The 18763-nt window shown below is 39.7% G+C and overlaps 1 protein-coding gene across 6 annotated transcripts in view; it reads right to left on the bottom strand.

Moving 5' to 3' along the window:
- Nucleotides 1-17795, bottom strand: part of tnr (tenascin R (restrictin, janusin)) — a 235290-nt gene extending 217495 nt beyond the window's left edge. For 5 of the 6 annotated variants that reach the window (XM_037531214.1, XM_017710961.2, XM_017710963.2 and 2 more), the window contains exon 1: nucleotides 17504-17794. The gene's annotated coding sequence lies outside the window, so the exon portion shown is untranslated. Of the gene's footprint in view, nucleotides 1-17503 lie in introns of all 6 variants that reach the window. The other variant, XM_037531224.1, reaches the window with a different exon arrangement.
- Nucleotides 17796-18763: the final 968 nt, after the last annotated feature.

The raw sequence follows: 18763 nt of genomic DNA, 5'->3' as shown, positions 1-18763 counted from the left end.
TTGGACGAAGGTAGGAGCTGGAGAGAAAGGATATGTGGCATCAAGCTGGGGCTATTAGAATTCAGTTCCCAACTGGCATGGCTGCCAAGCACTTTTCTTCAGGGATCTAGTGTTTTATCACCTCTTAAATGGAACTGGACTGCTCAGTATTTGAAGCGTAACAAGAGTGCTTGCAAAGTAAGACTTAAGACGCAATCGCCTCAAACCTAGTGGTTTACCTACCTAGGGCTCTGAATAAGTTGAGGTGGTATCAGAATAAACAGTCTAAAAGCAGAATAAAGAGGGGTTAAATTGGGCCAGAACAATTTGGAATCATCTAGGTAACTTGGAAAAGGTGAAAAAAAATCTGCCTCCTCTTATTCAGATTTTTCTGTTTATACATGCAGCTGACTGAAGAGCATTACTATGTAATAGAAAAAGAAAAAAAATTAAAAGCCAACCATGTTTCAGGTGTAGAACAGAGTGTACCATTAACATCAAATTGAGTTTACCTAACTGAATCCAGATTAAATTAAACCAATTTCCAATAGTGATATACTACTGGCACTGCAATTTAGTCCAATGTAGTCTAATCCATTCAAGCCAGCCCTAAGGGATAAATGCAGTGAACAACAACAACAAAAAAAAGGTGTGGATGAACAATAATTCATATATGCCATACTTGACTATTCAATCAAAAGAGTAGCGTCAGCATACACAGGCTGTTACCTATAAAAATACATCATTGTTGCAGCAAAACAAAAGCTTTCAGTGCAAAATGTTACATTCATTGTAAAAAAATTAAATCTGTCATTGGAAATATATCAAGTTTTCATTGGAACAGAATTGCCCTTAGATCAAATATGATTTTAAGTGAATTCCAGCATGGTACTGTGATAGGATACCACCTGTGCAAGTCCAGTCGTGAAATTTCCTCACTACTAAATATTCCACAGTCAACTCCCAGTGGTATTATACTAAAGTGGAAGCAATTAGGAACGACAGCAACTCAGCCACAAAGTGATAGGCCACAAAAAATGAAAGAGCGGGGTCAGTGGATGCTGAGGCGCATAGTGCACAGAGTTCACAAACTTTCTGCAGAGTCAATCACTACAGACTTCCAAATTTCATGTGGCCTCCAGATTAGCTCAAGAACAATGCATAGAGAGCTTCATAGAATGGGTGTCCATGGCCAAGCAGCTTCATCCAAGCCTTACATCAGCAAGCACAATGCAAAGCATTGAATGCAGTGGTGTGAAGTTCCAACATGACTGCGGCACCAGTGCACAAAGCAAGGTCCATAAAGACATGGATCAGCGAGTTTTGCGTGGAAGAACTTGACTGGCCTACACAGAGTCCTGACCTCAACCTGATAAAACACCTTTGGGATGAATAATGGCAGAGACTCTAATCAGTGTCTGACCCTACAAATGTGCTTCTGGAAGAATGGTCAAAAATTCCCATAAACACACTCCTAAACCTTATTGAAAGCCTTCCCAGAAGACTTGAAGCTGTTATAGCTGCAAAGGGTGGGCCGACATCATATTAAACCCTACGGATTAAGAATGGGATGTCACTCAAGTTCATGTGTGTGAAGCCAGATGAGTGAAAACCTTTGGAAATATAGTGTAGGATATCAGCTGCTCAACAGTTCAGGGTCTGCTTTGTCGTCATGCGAAGAAACATTGTTTACAATTGTTACACTATTTGTCTTTCATAAAGTGGTGAACCCTCCCCATCTTTACTTCTGAAAGACTCTCTAGAATGTTCTTTTTATGCCTGATGTTCCACCAGGTGTTTTTTAAAGCATTACACAATTTTTATTTTAGTGTTTTATTGCCCCTGTACTTTTTTGAAATGTGCTCTGGACATCAACTTCAAAATGGGCATATATATTTATAATATTTTATATGTATATTTTAAGTCAATTTCTGTAATATTGCTAGCTACAACAGTATGAAGACAAATTCCAATTTAATCCTTGTTTAGTTTTTCGCTCTCTTACAATTCTAGATATACAAACAATTCAAAAAAGTTGAGACAGTATGTGAAATACTAATAAAACAGAAAACAGTGATTAGCAAGTTCTGTTGGGTCTATATTAAATTAGAAATTGTACAAAATGCATTGTTTTTTATGTTTTAAACGCTCATTCCAAATTTGGTGCTTGCAACATTTTTGCCATTGTGATGCATCATCTTTCCCTATAACAAGACTTAATAATCATATAGGGAATTAAGACACTAATTGGTCCAGTTTTTAAAGTGATTTTTTTTGCTACTCTTCTGTTACACAAGTCTATACAGCTGTGCAACCATAGGGGTCCTCTGTTATATTTTGAGCTTAAAAGGACACCCATCTTCAATATGCCATAGTTCTAGACTACAGGCAAACCAGTCTAGGACCTACACTCTCTGATTATGCAGCCATTCTGTTCTAACACATGCAGGACGTGGCTTGGTGTTATGTTGAAATAAGCATGAACATCCCTGATAAAGATTGTGCCATAAAAACAGCATCTTGTAGTGTCAGCAGAAGAAGAAATACAGGGCTGGCCATGATCTGCTGCAAGAAGTGCTCTTTCATGAACACAGAAACAGAAACACATTTGAATCTCTGAAACCGTAAGGGAAGCAGACTAATAGTCATATTATTCACCAAGACACTCTCATCCCCAACACTTAACTAGCAACTTAAACTAGGTAACAACAGCAATAAACACACAAATAGTTCCTCTGTTGGAGGAGCACATACCATGAGCCTTTGTGTGTGGCCTTCATAAATGTGCAAGTTACCCACTAATATACACACGCCCCCTCACACCAAGACCGTAGCTTTTGAACTTTTCCATGGTAACACTCTGGACAGTCCTTTTCTTGTTTGGCACAGAGAATGCAACATACATTTCTATAAAATAAGACCATTGACAACAAACCACAGCTCCACATATTTCCACTGTGCAACAGTCCATTTCAGATGAGCTGAAGCCCAGAGAAATCGGCAGCATTTCTGGACACTGTTGACATATGGCTTCCACTGTGCATAGTACAGTGTTAATTAACGGCCGTGCTTACTGACAAAGTTTTTTCAATGTATACTTCAGCCCATGTGGTGATATACATCACAGAAGCTTGCTATTTTTAATCTAGGATCTGAGGAAAATCTGAGGAATTGAAGGCCCTGTCCTTTACGCACAGAGATTTCAAATTCCCTGAAATTCCCTTTGGATGTTATTTTGCTCTGTGGAGGGTGAAATATGTGAATTCCATGCCATCGCTCACCGAGGAACTTCTTTTTAAACTGGTGGATTTTATGCTAACAAATTTTTGTTAAAGTGGCAAACCTCAATCCATCCTTGCTAATAAAGGAATACACCTTTTCCAGATGCTCCTTTTATATATCCAAGCTTGACTACATCAATTTCAGAATGAATGCATATTTACAAGAAAACAATGAAGTTGATATTACATTTCTTTGTACTGTTTTTGTTTAAATGCAGGCCAAAGTAGATTTATAAACAACTGCTTTCTGTTTTTATTTGCATTTCACATACTGTCCCAACTTTTTAGGAATTGGATTTGTAGAAATTCAAATAGTATGAACAGAAAGAAAATATTTCATGTGTCATTATATAAGACTTGATAAAAGCCGGTGAAGAACCCTAAGCCCAATCATTAAAGCTGTGGGTCATATAGAGCAGTGGACCTGTTGGTTACTGCTGTTTTGTCTTTGATGGACCATATGTGCCTCCAAACAGAAATAAAAGACATAGTAGCACCCTGTTGGAACAGGATTTGCAGGGCGTTCCAAATTGGCTGTTCCGCTTCCTGCAAAAATATGGGTGGTCAGTAGCATTCTCAGTGCCGTACTAAATAGGAACAGCAAGTACCAATAATGTGGATTTGACACACAGCATTTTTTCCCTGACTGTGCCTTTGAAGTGTTCTCATTCTTTTTTGTGTGTTAGAGCTGCTTCCATCATTTGAGCTGGGCCCAAGTCCTTTGGGCTATTTGGATGAAACTGCATCTGCTCTGTGCTGGACACCTGCAGACCTGAGATCAGGTGGCTAGGCAGGTGGTGTGTATTAGCAGTCAACAACAAACTGTGAAAGCACTGTTCCCCAGCCAGTGAGGACAGCAATTTTGACACTTTTTCACATTCAGGTTCTACCATACTGCCGATGTTCTATAGCAAATCCTGAGTGCAGCGACTATTGTTTATGATCAGATCTACATACACACTGGTAAAAACAAGCAGAACCATGAAAAGCAGGATGCATGTTTGATTACTTAGGTAAAGCCAGACATCAATGTTTAATTTGCATCCAGTATCCTATGTGAGTTGGTCTCTATTTAAAGAGCATATACATATACTGTCTTGTTTTATGGAAAGAAAAAAATTGCTTTGTTTTTTAAATATCTTGAAATTAAATGAAAATGTAGAGGTGCAAACTCAAACCAGTCAATACAAAATGTAACTCAAATGTAAATGTAGTTCACTGGACTATGTAATTAAATATCTGATGAATTACATTAAAATCATGAAAAAAATTATACAACTAAAATCAGCAGTGACAGAAAATGTGCATAATATCAATGTAGTAATGTTTCTATAGCTGGGCTTTAGAGTGTCCCAAACTAATGCTCTAGCCCCAATATAAAAGACCATACATTTACACCTAGAACATACATGTGGATACACCAATTTTACAGTCTTAACCCACGTTTAATTAACTACTGGTTGGGCTACTGCCTGAGCGGCCCTTCTGTTCTGCTATTCATGTGTAGAAAGGCAGTGGCCCAGCAGGTCGGACCAAACATGAGCTGAGGGGGGCGGGTGGGAAACGTTGGACCTGAGAGACCCTCTCCACTTCCACTGCCCTTCTTTCCATCCTGGCAGCCAGCCGTTTCCCAGGCAACCATATCGTCAGTGCAAAGGAGGTTGCGGGGGTCGTGAAGGCGAAACATCTGAGGCGGGGGGAAAAAAAGGAAACTGCCAGACACTGGCAGGGTGCCTTTGTCTTGCAATCCAGCTCCTGAGCACCTCACCCAATATTCTTCCTGAGCCCCCTGTCTAATGAAAAACTCAATTTATGCACAGTGTCTTCGTTCTACTTTTTATTCTTCCCAGCTCAGGAGAAACTGACAAAAATATATACGGCATATTGAATCCTATTAAATTTCACTGCATGAGGCCAAACAACATTCTCGTTTTCACTTGTTTCAGATCACCACCTACAACAAAACAATCTGAACCTGTCTTACAATTAAGGACAATCCTAATTTGAATAATTATTATTGTTTTTAGTAGAAAGACTGGTTAAAATGCTTTCTGTCTTGGTTGGCTGTGTGTATCTTTAAACAGTACAATGGTCAAAACTAGATACAAAGATGATCATACCCGAGTGGATGTTGTTTGCTCCACTTTTCAAAGAGTCTGTGATGTGCTCAGTGGCTGGCATCAAACTCTGCCTGGCAGTGGAAGGAGAGCAAAGATGCTTGTTTGACTGCATTTCAAATTAGCTCAACTATACAGCTTTGGGTCAGCTTTAGGTCTACAGAAACCAGCTACAAGACAAATTTCTTCCTGCCACAGAAAGCTACACAGCTTATTGAGTACAGCCATTTGTCTAGCATTGAGCGAAGATTTAATGCTGCGCCAAGCACATTTTTCTTGGTTATCTTTCCACATTCTATCCACCCAATCTCTGTGTTTTTCACTGAAAAGTCTACATTTTTAGATTCTATTTGTGCTTTCAGATTATAAGAACTTGCCTCTGGGTTACTGGATGCTTCTTTGCTGTTACATTCTAATTCATCTACAAAGATGGTGGGACAGCACAACTGAGCTTACTTCATCATAACAGCATGCTTAGTTTGAAAAACTTCAAAATGTTGAAAAGCCCTGAGCTAATTATTGATCCATCCACCCATACATGAAAGATACCTCTGACAGAGTTGACAAGTAGGACACTGGTATAAGGGAGAGGAAATGAGAGGAAAGAGAAGAGAAGCGAGAAAACAGAGGAGAAAGGCTTTCTATGTACCCATCCTTCGCTCTCTGGCATACATCACACACTGTAATTGACGGATATGGCACAACGAACAAGGAGTCGTTGTTATTTTTTTTGGAATATGGTTGGCTCTGACTGAACAGGAGCAGTGGCCCGAAAAAAAAAATAGAGCCAGGAAAGCTGGGAAAGCTCAGGCTCCTTTAAACAAGATTGGAACTGCCTACTGTAAACGTGCAACATTAGGGTTTCACACAAAATTCGTCTGTGGAGACTCTTTTGTACAACAGCCCTTTGACCCAAAACTATTCTGGGACGTGTGGACTTTTTGACACTTTCAGTTCAGCAGGCGATAGAGAACATATGTGCTGCCAAAGCGTCTTGAGAAAGGACCTGCAGCAAAAAATGACAGATGGGTGCAAGGGAAAGGTATTAGAAAAATTACATTTCCTACAGTGAAGCAGTGGAGACAGGAAGGGACTGTATGAGCCTTCTGAACTGTGGGTGGTCAGAGATCTTGTGTTATATACTGTCAGTGCAGACATAATGGTGAAGTTAGAAGATATGTTTTACAAATCTCTGGTTTTAAATCTTCTGTTAAAACATTACACCAGTTCTGTCTAACAGTAACATAATTATAGACAGTATTGTCAGCTCTCCAGCATTCATGCAGTTTCTTTAACAGTCTAAGGTAAATAGAGAGCATTTCATTTTTGTGTCTCAAAAAGTAATAAAATCAGTCTTCTTAACCTGCGGCTCAGGTGAGTAAGAATTTGAATGGCAAGAATTAAGGAAAAAAAAAAACGTGACAGTGGGAGAAAACTGAAATACCTGTTTGTGCCAAGGATGCACTGCAGATGCTTGGTGTTATTTCAGTGCCTAGGTGTGAAGAGCAAGACAATGAATCCAGCCCTAAGGTGAAGTCTCCAGCAATGCTATGGATTCCATTTTTGCCCGAGAACCTTGCTGTAGGGTGGCATATTCAGATTCTGGTCCACTTTTTCAAAAGGCCTTTACAGATATTAACGTGACCTCTTTTTCATCACTCCTTTTTGCCATTTCTTTCTCAATACGACGGCTTGTTCATGCCACAGGTTTGCCCACTGTAAAGATGTGCATTGAAAATTACAGTCCGATTTGCAGGGCACTGACCTTTGAATTACTTTATAACGAATTCCTTGGAAAGTGCCTTGTGCATGAGTCCCCGCTCCATTGTAGTTATATGAGAGTGGTTGAGGGCATAGAAAAGGTGACCATGCTGCGAAACTGACAATAGGTGGTGTATGATCCGACATGTTTGCCTCAATATGAGAGTCCTCCCAATTTCAGGCATGACTGCACCGGCACGACTTGTGAATTTTTTGCAAATATTTCTGGAAAACATTTATCTAATCCCTTTCATGGTTCCTTGCGCCCACTGGCTGTATAGAGTACAACTGGGTTGACACAAATGTCTATGTATGGGCATCATTTATGGATTTGCCCATTTTGGATGGTAAACCAATAGCTGTGTTTGTTCAACTGCTGTATTCAGTCAGTTAATGCCATTAATTAAAAGGACAAAACACCAAGTTGTCATCAGCCTTTTGTCTGGAATTGTGCTTCACTTTTTCACTTCCCAGTCTACTTTTCTCTGTTAAGTATGCCAATCCGAATTTGAATAATTGAACTTCAAAGGGATCTTGTTTTTTTAATCCACTGTGTGTGCTTTCCCAAAGAATGGCTGCCATCCTGCACTAAAAATTGTCTCTGCCTTATCTCAGCAGACAGACTTCTGCTTGTATTTGCTATGGTGATTTTGAAATCTTGCTACTAAAACAATTTCAGCTGTGGACACAGCTGCTTCACAGAGTATATGTCTTACCAATAAACAAGAGAGTGAAGTATATTTAACTGTATTTGCTAGGTGAGTAAGATTACGTTCAACACAGAAACTCAACTTAGTAAACAAGAACCTTTTGATACTGCCGCCGTATACGCAATACGCAGTAGTGTTGCATGATATGGACAAACTAATAATCTTAAAGAGCTAGCCAGAATAATTTGAATACTCATTTGTTATGTTAGTGTTTGCTTTTTCTATTCAATATTTGGATGCTTTTTCTAGAGATAGAGCAGTCAGTGTAAATATATGGAAAAAGATAAAAATAAATAAATTACAGCTGGCTTAGTCGCCAATTTATGAATGTCTCATAAATTAATGCTATTCATCCACATCACCTCGTCCCAGAGTGGAGCAAACTACATTGCTCTCTACATAACCACTGAAGTTAAATGGGTAGAGAAACAAAATCACATATGCGGGAGACACCATGAATGCAGAATAAGTCTGATTAATCATCTCAAATAAGTAAGTACTGTGATCCTTATTCAAGTACAACTACACATCCAATCCACCAACACATTCCAACTTCGTAACAACTTCAGGAGAGAATATTAGCTATTGGAATATTAGCTATTTTCTTCCTTTTTGTATCATTTTATAGCATTTTACTTTATTTAAACATTTTATATTTTAAAACTGTTTATTCTGCTGAAATCACAATCAACAAAGTTTTTTCCAGCACAACTTGAAAAAACGACTCGTGTTTTGATGGCTATAAGCTGTATATCTAGCACATCTGGTGTGACTAAAATTAATTAAACTGGAAGCCAATCTATTGTGTTAGACAGATGACTTAAAGCACTTTTTACCAGTGAGTTTAAAAATGACCATTCAAGTACATGATCAAAAATATACATAAGTATTCAAAGCCTGTAAAATGCTATTCAGACTAGCCTCATATTATTGAAATTTTATTGCTTCATATTGCATTTTTATATAATACCTTGAGGAATATCTGATGTGACATGAAGATATCACATGAATGCCCTGACACATGAATGTCCAAACACCCACGGAAACTCACCTGACTCACTAAGGTTTGGCCAAAACACTCAAAACACTCAATAATCTGCATATATTCTGTGATATTGAATCAATACTGAATCAATAGTGCAAAGACCAATGTCACAATAATAATGAACAAACAATATATTGTGCAGCCTTAATGCACAGCTCCATCTTGCACCAATTCTTTTCCTAAAGGCAGTGCAGCATGAAATACTGATGGGTGAACACTGATCAAAATGAGGGGTCCAGAAAACTCACATCCCTGACATTGTGCAGTTTCTACTGGCTCAGCCAACACTCCTTAAATACTGACCGCAGTCTCTGTACTCTTAGATATGCAGGAGTTGTAATGCTATGTCTCTTGTTGAAACAAACTGTAAAAGGTCAGCGCATTTTTCCTGGTCAATTCCTGTCTCGCTACACTACACAAAGTCAATACCCATTGAGGTCAAAGTGAACATCAGGCAAAATACATGAAAGTGCTTTTTTTCCCTTCATTCTGCAAGACATGAGAAAATAAATAATTCATTTAATCCATAAACAGCCCGGGTGGCCCTCCTCCTGTGGACCAGGGCCCAGAGTCAGTCAGGAGCTGTGAGATATGCAGCGTGTTGGAGAGTGTGACGTCTGTCCAAAATGGCCTGATTAGAACAAAAGCCCCTTGCCAGTTCCAATGTCCTCTTCCTCATAACAGGCTCATCCAGTGCACCACATACACACTACCGGCCCCAGAAAGCCTCATTGTGTGCTCTCGCTGGGGTGCCAGGCTCAAATAATGAGAAATATTAATTCAGACAGTGGAGGTCGTGGTTGGGTTTTTAAAAGCCGATCAGGCTGGAGCCTTTTTTTGCCTCATACATATGCGTCTGCAAGGCCTAGAGACATTAACAGCACTTTATGAGAGGCACAGCTAGTGTGATGCTGAAAAAAGAGAGGTTGTCAAAATTGCTTTTTAATGACAGGTTACAGATTTGAGAGCAGGAAATGTATTTTCCTTTAAATGTCCAAATTCTGCTTGTGCTCTACAATATCCTAAATACTGAAGCTTGAAGAATGTGAAATGGGGAAGAACATAACTTGAAACAGTGGTGGAAGCATGAATACACTGCCAGAGATACAGAATCACATCATTGTTGCTTAGACTAATGCTAAACAAAGTGTGTGCGTGTGTTTGTGTGCTATTCAAGTCAGGAACTGTCTCTTAGGATCTTATTTAGAAGGGAAAAAGATATCACTTCTTTGTCTACTGCAACAAGGAAATACTTTTGTCATACTATAATATGAAGTATTTATAGCAAAACACATGTACTTCAAATAAAGATGTAATGTAAAATGATAAAATTGTAAGACGTTCTGGATAAGAGCATCAGCCAAATGCCAAATGCCATAAATGTAAAATGTAAATGTAAATAAAGAAGACTACATCTTAACAACCATAGAAAATATTTTCTTACTCTATTTTATCAAGTGGACAAGTGCTGCAGCTTTTTCCTACATAATCTCAGTCTCTAAGCAGAGCTTTCAGTTCTTCTCTGACTACACCATTGCTTCACATACTTACATATACATTTTTATATATGTATACATGTGCTCACAAGCTGACATGTTCTGTATACACATGCACAAGTAATACAGCAAAAAGGTAATGAGCAAAAACATAGATAGATAAACTGACAAACAAACAGATAGACAAAGTATGCATAATGTTATACATAGGCATCCTATAGTGTACCATGCCATCTGAGGAAAGCATATTTCCAACAGTGTCCAAATGATTTCAAAATTTCCATGTGTGGCAGCTTGGAGTTTCTCCACTAGGTGGAGCTATTATTATGCAAGTTGCTTTTGTGTGCGTCATTTAAAGAGAAGAAACAGCCACCAATGCAATTTGCAGTTGCAACTTTCAAAACAACCAAAACAGTTTTCAAAAAATGCTGTTATTCAATATTATATTATAAAAGATGTCATTTTCATTGAAGATTTAAATTAAATGAGCTAATGTTAGAAAAAAAAAAATCAAAATAGAAATCAAAAATGAAGACGCATTGAAAATCATTTTATAATCACATCTTGGTATCATGAATCTTCCCAGCCCAGACAGATAGATACGAAAAGCACACTCATCAACTAGGTGGAATAAAATGGAAGTGTGAGGATGCATGTGGTATAGCAAATACTTCCCTTCTTCCTTTTAACTACAAAGCAGAATGGATGGAAATTGGCAGCTAAACACTGCTACACAGCTACGTGGGAGTCTTTCTCCATCTGCCTGCACAGATGGGGAGAAGTTGCTGCTGAAAGACCAACATGAGCCAGTCACACAACTTCAAACACTGGGTCAGAGCAAATATTCAAAAAAGGGAAAAAATCTCTCTGGAATAAAAGACTAATCTTTTCAAGAAAATTGTTCCCATTTCACATCTGTGAACAAACATGAGCTAAATAAAAGATTTTAGCAATGCTCGGCACATCAATGTGTTCTGACTGTCAATGTACTGGAATTGACTGCTTGTTCATTTCCCAAATTGCAATTATCTGATTGGCCTATTGCCGTGGGGAGAGGAAACAAGGATGGAGAGATAGATGCTGGGTGTTTGGGAATTAGGCTTTGGACTGTTGGACTCTCTCGGTGGGAAATCAATGGTGTTTGTTTAATTATTGGGTGAATGTAATCAGTGCCACTGCTGTAATTACTACTACTGCCCAGCAGTCATTACAAAATCATTTGTATCAAGCCATCTCACATTCTGGACTAATTAATAACAGCCTCTTGTAATTGTTTCTGAATTGAAAATGTAAAATATTTACACAAGACATCTATTTCTTGGTTTTTGTTCATTTTTTTTTGGCTAGATCACATATAGCATGAGAAACATACACTCTCGAGCTTTGGACTGCAGGCCTACAGTATGAACAGAATGTTCTTTAACTTTATGGATTTGTCGATGATTGATTCTGAAAGCAGTCACTAAGCATGCCTATACTGGAAGCCATTCTAAGTGTGGGATTAGCAGCGGTAATTGACAAGGGCATTGTATCAAAAGGATTAATTTCACACATACACAGCAGGGGTAGGAATATACAGAAAGATATAGCTCCAATATATGTGTCTTTAAGGTGACTTCAGCATTGGAGGTTAGGGCTCATGGCTGGAAATGAAACAAGTATATTAAGTTAATGACACAATTCCTTCTAATTGCAGACAGATGGAATCTTCACTGGAGCAAATAATTGCTTCACTCCTTAATCACACATCAATTAACAAGCTTAGGATGCCTCAGACCTAACTGGTAGCTAGAAATGCTGATCCACCCAACCATTTTGGCCCACAATGGCCTTGATAGTCTCGTACTAAACATTGTGTGCATTACAGACAAGTAGAGGAAAAGAAAGAGCTGAAGCAATTTGTGAACATGCCTTTTCCAGCAGCTCCCTCAACATGATATCTCTGCAATATAAAACAACCCATCCCAGGCAGCTAAGGGCCTCTGAGCCTGAACTTTATACCAAGACCTCTCAGGAGCTGTCACATGGTGCAAAGGTCTACTGAACACACAGGCAAGCTTCTGGATTGGTATTTAAAGCCTGGCAAATGCAAGCAAAAAAGTTGAGGAGTTTAAAAAACAACACTCTTAGCAGATCCCATGAGTTTCATCTGAGAACAAGGATTGCTGCTGGCCTTACAGTTGGATGCCTTCAGAGAAGTCAGAGCCATAATTCGTCTTCCAAATAGAATCTGCATCTTAAAAATGGAAAGCCCACCTCCAAGCCTGCAGCAGAGCATCAATCCCCACCCTTTGAGATTTCAGCAACTTCCCACATTTGGATCAGCTTGTGATGCCTGAGGTTTGGAAGCATTAAATCCTTCACCAGCAAAGATTCCTCTCAATCAGGAGAAAATCCGTTCATTTTATTTCAAGGATCCCTAAAACGAGGTTCTTGTTTAATCTGGCATTTATTTCAATCACCTGCAAACTGATGAAAATTCACAGGGTGTCAGCAAGCATGTATATTCTGACTCCATGTGACGAACTGGGGTTTGACTTTGATGTGGCTGATTGGCAAGTGCCTATAGAGCTTCTACAAGTGGAAAAGTAGAGCTGCCTTCTCAGCTTATCTGGGTTGTCACTCCAGTCATCCGACATGACAAGACCCGTCCTTGGCCCCTCCTTTCCCCCCCTCTTCTCACTTGCTGTCTTCTGTTCTATTTTTTTCCTTTTTTCCAGCTCAAATAAACAATTCTGCACCACACTAGCCCAATCCCAAGTGGTCTGAAATAATCCCTGGCTGTTGTCTGACTGTCGTCTGACTGTTGTCTGTAAATCTCTGTTGATTTATTCATTTCTTCCAATTCTAGAGCTTTATAGAGGAATCAATTGGCCTGTTAGCCTGCCCCCAATCAAATGCTAGCTGATGAGACAAATGTTCTTTGTCACTGAGTAGTATATAACTGGGGCTTTTTTAGCCCTCCATCGATTACTGATTTCCTCTGCTCAGAAATGCTTTTCAAGCTGTGGGCCACTGAAAATTTATCTCATGTTATCAGCCAACCAATCACTCTCTTGCTTGCTTTCTATCTAGCGCTCACTCTCTCACTCACACAGTCACATAATGTTTTATAAGTCAGCCGTTACGGCTTTACTGAAGCCAAATGCAGATGTCTCGATCCCACATTGTAACTTGTGCAGTACTGGGCAAATGAACAGAAGAGGCACTGTTGATTGACTTAGACCAATTAGCTAATCCCGTTACCACAGACCGTCATGCCGAAGTTCAGCTATGGTGCTATGACACTCCACAAGTGCCTTGTTTTAGGGCAGCTTGCTACCTCAGGGCAGAATCAGCAGCCAGCAAGCTCCCAGAGCTCCAAAGAGAGAGCCCTCCGGCTCCACCTACTGGACACACAGGGTTAAAAGTGAGAGTTTGGCAGTCAGACTGTATCAAGAATGGTGGGTAAGTGGTTGGGGGGTTAAAGGGGTTTGCAGCTGAGCGCATAAGTGAAGGGCATGGGTTCAAGCAATTCTTACCCTTCTTTCCCTCACTTATTCTCTTTCTTTCTACCCGGATATTGTACGAGGCCAGTGTGGCTTTTCAGTAGGTGAACACCAATCAGTTCGGAGCCTGCACAACATTTATCAAACAGACTGAACCCATGACAGAATGGGCCACAGCTGCATGTAAGGCAGAAGAACAAGAAATGGCTCGTTTGAGCCGGCACTCCCACAAAAAGAGATCTGCTTCATCCCGACGTGTCCTTGGATTTAGGCACATCATCACCTTGTGATGAGGTTGGCAAATTGAGAACACATATTCTTATGTGTATCATTTCATGGTCAGGGGAGCAATAGATAGCTGCCAAAAAGGGAACTCAGCATTGACATGAATGGTCATGTCAACCATTTAAACAAACCATGTTTAACTCAATGACAATATTAGTAGCCAGTTTAATGCCCTGAAAGGTTGTTAGCCCAGCCTCATATTCTCCAGGCTCATCTGACAAAGAATGGTCCTGTTAGCCATTTCAGTACTTTCATTATGATGACACTGGTTCTTGACCATCCATACCTACATTCCAATTTCTTTTTAAGTGCCAATAGTCCCTGCTCAGAGTGCTGTAAATGCAAATGGGGAGCTTGGCTTAATTACCTTGGTTTTTGTGACAGCAATAAACAGAGAACCTTGCATGTAACATTGTCACTGCTGGCACTACGAACAGGCAAATGCCCTAGATTGAAAAATTATGTAAGTCATTAATTACCACATAGAATAACACAATCTTGTAGTTTTTCCTATCACCCTCAGGGATTAACTTTTAATTATTCACTCAGACCGCAAATGAATGCAAAAATTACGTAGAGGAAGTGAGATGACTGGATGTCAAAATGCTGAACTGAACGATGTCCATCAGTCTCAGTAATTAGAGAGAGGTGAAACACAAATCCACATGCATATTATGAGCAAAAGTAAAAAGGAGGACAGCACTAAGGCATGGTTCTAAATATGGAGTATGCAGTTATGCTTGTACCTTTAAATTAGCATCAAGGCTTTTGGATAGTAATCTAGAACTCCTCTTTCTCATGTGCTTTAAACACGGCTCTGCCTGGAGTGCTCTAGTGCTCTACGCACGTGTGCCTGTTGGTAGTCCATGCAAGGTTTTGCTGTTTTAGCCAAAGCGGAGCTTTTTACATCTAATGTCCGTCTGCCGCATTATTGATCTACATTTACATAAATTTCACTGCGATGCTGTGTGCTTTTAATGGATAGGCCCGCTTCTTGGCAGGAGGAGACAGAGGATGTTATCTGGCCTCTCAGATGCGGGAGGGTAAAGCGCTTTGAATTTGTGCCCAAGACGAATGGCACAAGGAGCAAAGGAGGTGTGAGCACTGGAGAGGTGTAATCTACCTACAGAGAGATTACAGTGTAGCCCTGAGCTTTCGTCGTATGCAGTGTGGGGAGGTGATGCTGCATCACCAACCATATGATAGCGTTCAGAGTAGGGGAGAGGAACTAGCTATGATTTATATGGCAGCAGAAACTCAGCGGTAAGGACACCTCCACCCTCATGGCAGATTTTTAATATCTTGCCAATATCCAACTCTGCGCTCATGGCCAGTGCTCTCATCTGACTTTGATAAATAAAGCACCTAAAAAATATTATAATAACCTTCATGGTGCAAGTATAAGTGAGAGGAAACAGATAAGTAGGAGTCTGTACAAAAAAACAATGTCAAAAAATAATGGAAATAGTAATAAATAAAATAGTAATAAAATAGTCAAGGTAAGGTATTTCAAATAAAGACATCATAAAGATATTATTTCTACGCAATTGCACAGTGGCATCAGCCTCTTTGGGTTGTATCAGCATCTCAAACAGCACAGCCATAAAGTTTTCCCAATGCACAAAACAATAATAGATAGATTTCTGGTTTTGCTCCAGCTGTATTAAATTCGGCAAGACAGAAAATGCAAACTGGATGTGGACAAATCTGATCTTTTTGGTTTCAGGGACCAGGATGCTGCTGGATTTAACAAGGATTTTCTGCTTTACACCAATCCCGAGTGCAATATGCATTGAGCTGACCCAAAAATCTATTCAAGTCATCCAGTTTTTGCACAACTTGGGCCTTGGACTCACCTAAGCCCCAGGCACTGGAACATCCCTGCAGTAATACAATCTTTCCTTAAATTTGATTTCAGGATTATTTAATTGCACGCTATCTCTGCAAGGGAGGGCAGACAGTGCAACAGCACAAGCATAGAATAAATATGAGTGCATATAATACTGGAAAATAGAGCACACTAGTGTAGGTGAAACTTCGACCTAAATGTTAAAAAATCAATAACTCAGCACTACTTAAAACTAATCCATTTGCACTTGAGTGTTATGATTATAGTTTTAAAAAGTAAATGTCATAATGATGTGAGAAACACAACTATGACACAGTCATGAATAGAGCAGTGTTTGAGTTAATGGACTAAAGTATGACCAATCTTTCAATGGACTTGTACATCTATAAAAATATTATTTAAAATGTAATATGGGAGAAACTCTGAGCACAAACAAATGCCTATGAATCAGCATTTTACAGTGAGCTATATGTATATAAATTCAACTATATACATGAACAGTGAAGACAAATTTAAGAGAATGCCATCCAATGAAAGGCTCTTATCATTTCAGAGGAATTTCAGGGCTTCTGATACAAACTTGACTCTAAAACAAAAGTGCAATCACAGCCAATAACCATTGGATGATCTAGATATTATGCAATCGCAATCTTGTTTACATAGAAATTTTCCATTGACTTCTGACAGAAATAGTTTCTAATACAAACATTTCTGATATAAAGGCTAACCCTGCATTCAACAAAAATACTATTAATATCAATACATCTTAGAATTACTTTATTAATAATATTGGTTTAGATTACACTTTAAGGGTCTATATCAGTTATTATTATATGATTACACTATGTACATTTTTCCTCTTGGTCCTCAGAAATGAAAGATTTTTCTGATACAAATTTTTCACGACAAAGTACAATGAAAGTCAGTAAGCGTTAAATTATGCAAATGTAAATTACATGCACACAAATTGCTCATCGTAATATGGAATACATCCTTACAGCCTTAAATTAAACCTAAAGCTGAAAAGATAGAACTGCATTATATGTCAGTCAAAAAGATGCTCATCAGATTATAAAAAATACATCCTTAGAGTACAACTCACCAAAACTGTTATTAGACTGTAAAAATAAATTAATGAATCGTCCAAGCTGATGACACTCATTGTCCTCATCTTTGCAAGTAAACGCTGAAAAAGCCCAGTATATGTGACCATATAATCTTGGCACAAATAAACAGAAATGCTAAGAGTTGTTAGTGGAGTAAGGCATCAGTTCCTGGCATTAGATCAGTAGACTTACGCTGTGTGGGTCGAAGTGTTCTGTGTGATAATGTTGTGACTGATGTAAAGCCTATGAACTCATGAATTCATTTACCTGACAACCATTAATAGCCAGCCCCAACCTGCTCGTCTGGTCAAACCAAAGCTACGTCCAGCACCCTCTCCTAGACCAGAAAAAAGTCTTGCTCATTTCAGACATTGACGCAAACTTACCTGGTTAAAGAAGCCCAGTTAGTAATGTCGATCTTGGCTCTTTGATGCGGACTCCTACCCCTCTTCTCTGTTCCCAAAGGCAGCTTCTCGTTGCTGTATCGATCTTTCAGCCAGAAAGTGTTATACGGCCTGTTGTTGCCACCGTTTAGAAGGGAGCTCCTATCAGCCTGCCAGTCGCGGCTGCAATGTGGGAAGCTGCACCTTGCTTCTCTCTCTCTCTCTCTCTCTCTCTCCCTCTCTCCCTCTTGCTCTCACTGTCTCGCCTCCTCCTGCTTGCACACTATCTCAGTGTCTCTCCCTCAGTTCAGCGCTGAACTGACTCTCTCTCTCTCTCTCTCTCTCTCTCTCTCTCTCTCTCTCTCTCTCTCTCTCTCTCTCTCTCTCCTCACATTGACACCCCCTCTTCTCCCGCCTCATTCCGCCTTTCCTCCTCTCTCACCCTCACTATTCTATCCCCCTTACCCTCCTCCCCCACATCATCTTGTTCTCCCTTTTGCTCGTTGTATTGATCTCTCTCTGTGCTGGTGCTCTCCTCGTGCAGCCCCTAGTGGGTGTTCCACTAGATGTCTGTTGCCAGTCCAGACTTAATCTCGCAAGGTTTAGCTTAGCGCTGTTCCCACTGAGAGAGAGAGGGGGGGGGGGGTTGTACACCGAGGTAAAATCTTAAAAAATAAAGGTTAGGATCCTTGCAGCAATTGGGAGTTCTGAGAACTGTCGTTCTGATTGGGATAAGTAAGTGTAAGGAACCTGTTTTAAACTTTAAAGAACCTTCACATAACGTAAAGGTTCCATAACAAATAAAAGGTTTTTATGCAAGCCAAAAACCTTTTGCTAACATTTCTTTTCAAGAGTGTACATGAAGAGAAAATGTTGAAAAAAGTAGAGAGCTCTCCATCAGTTCTTTCATTCTTGTGCTCTCTTTCTCTCTCTCTGGTGGGCAAAGTGCAATCTGTGCTGTCAGCTGGGCTGCGGCACCCCCGTCTTCGCGAAACGGAGACGCACATTAATGTTTCAGCAGGCAGTCCCAGGCAAACGAATACAAACGGAGAAGGTGATATCTTATTCCCGCTGGGTGTCCCTTCAGAAACCAAAATTGGTGGAGGACCTTTGTGGCCCCTCCTGGGGGCAAGATGAATCTATAGTCTGTTGATATGCTTTGCCATAAACCCATGATGTAGCCTATGTAGTGGTGCAGCATCAGCTTTGGTGCCTATGGCTACAGGACCTCTAACATCATTACCAGTGGCTAAACAAACATAC

The sequence above is a fragment of the Pygocentrus nattereri genome, chromosome 2, assembly GCF_015220715.1.
Source record: "Pygocentrus nattereri isolate fPygNat1 chromosome 2, fPygNat1.pri, whole genome shotgun sequence".
Taxonomy (NCBI): domain Eukaryota; kingdom Metazoa; phylum Chordata; class Actinopteri; order Characiformes; family Serrasalmidae; genus Pygocentrus; species Pygocentrus nattereri.
Note: the sequence above shows the minus strand (reverse complement) of the source record. Positions and strands in the feature narration are given on the sequence as shown.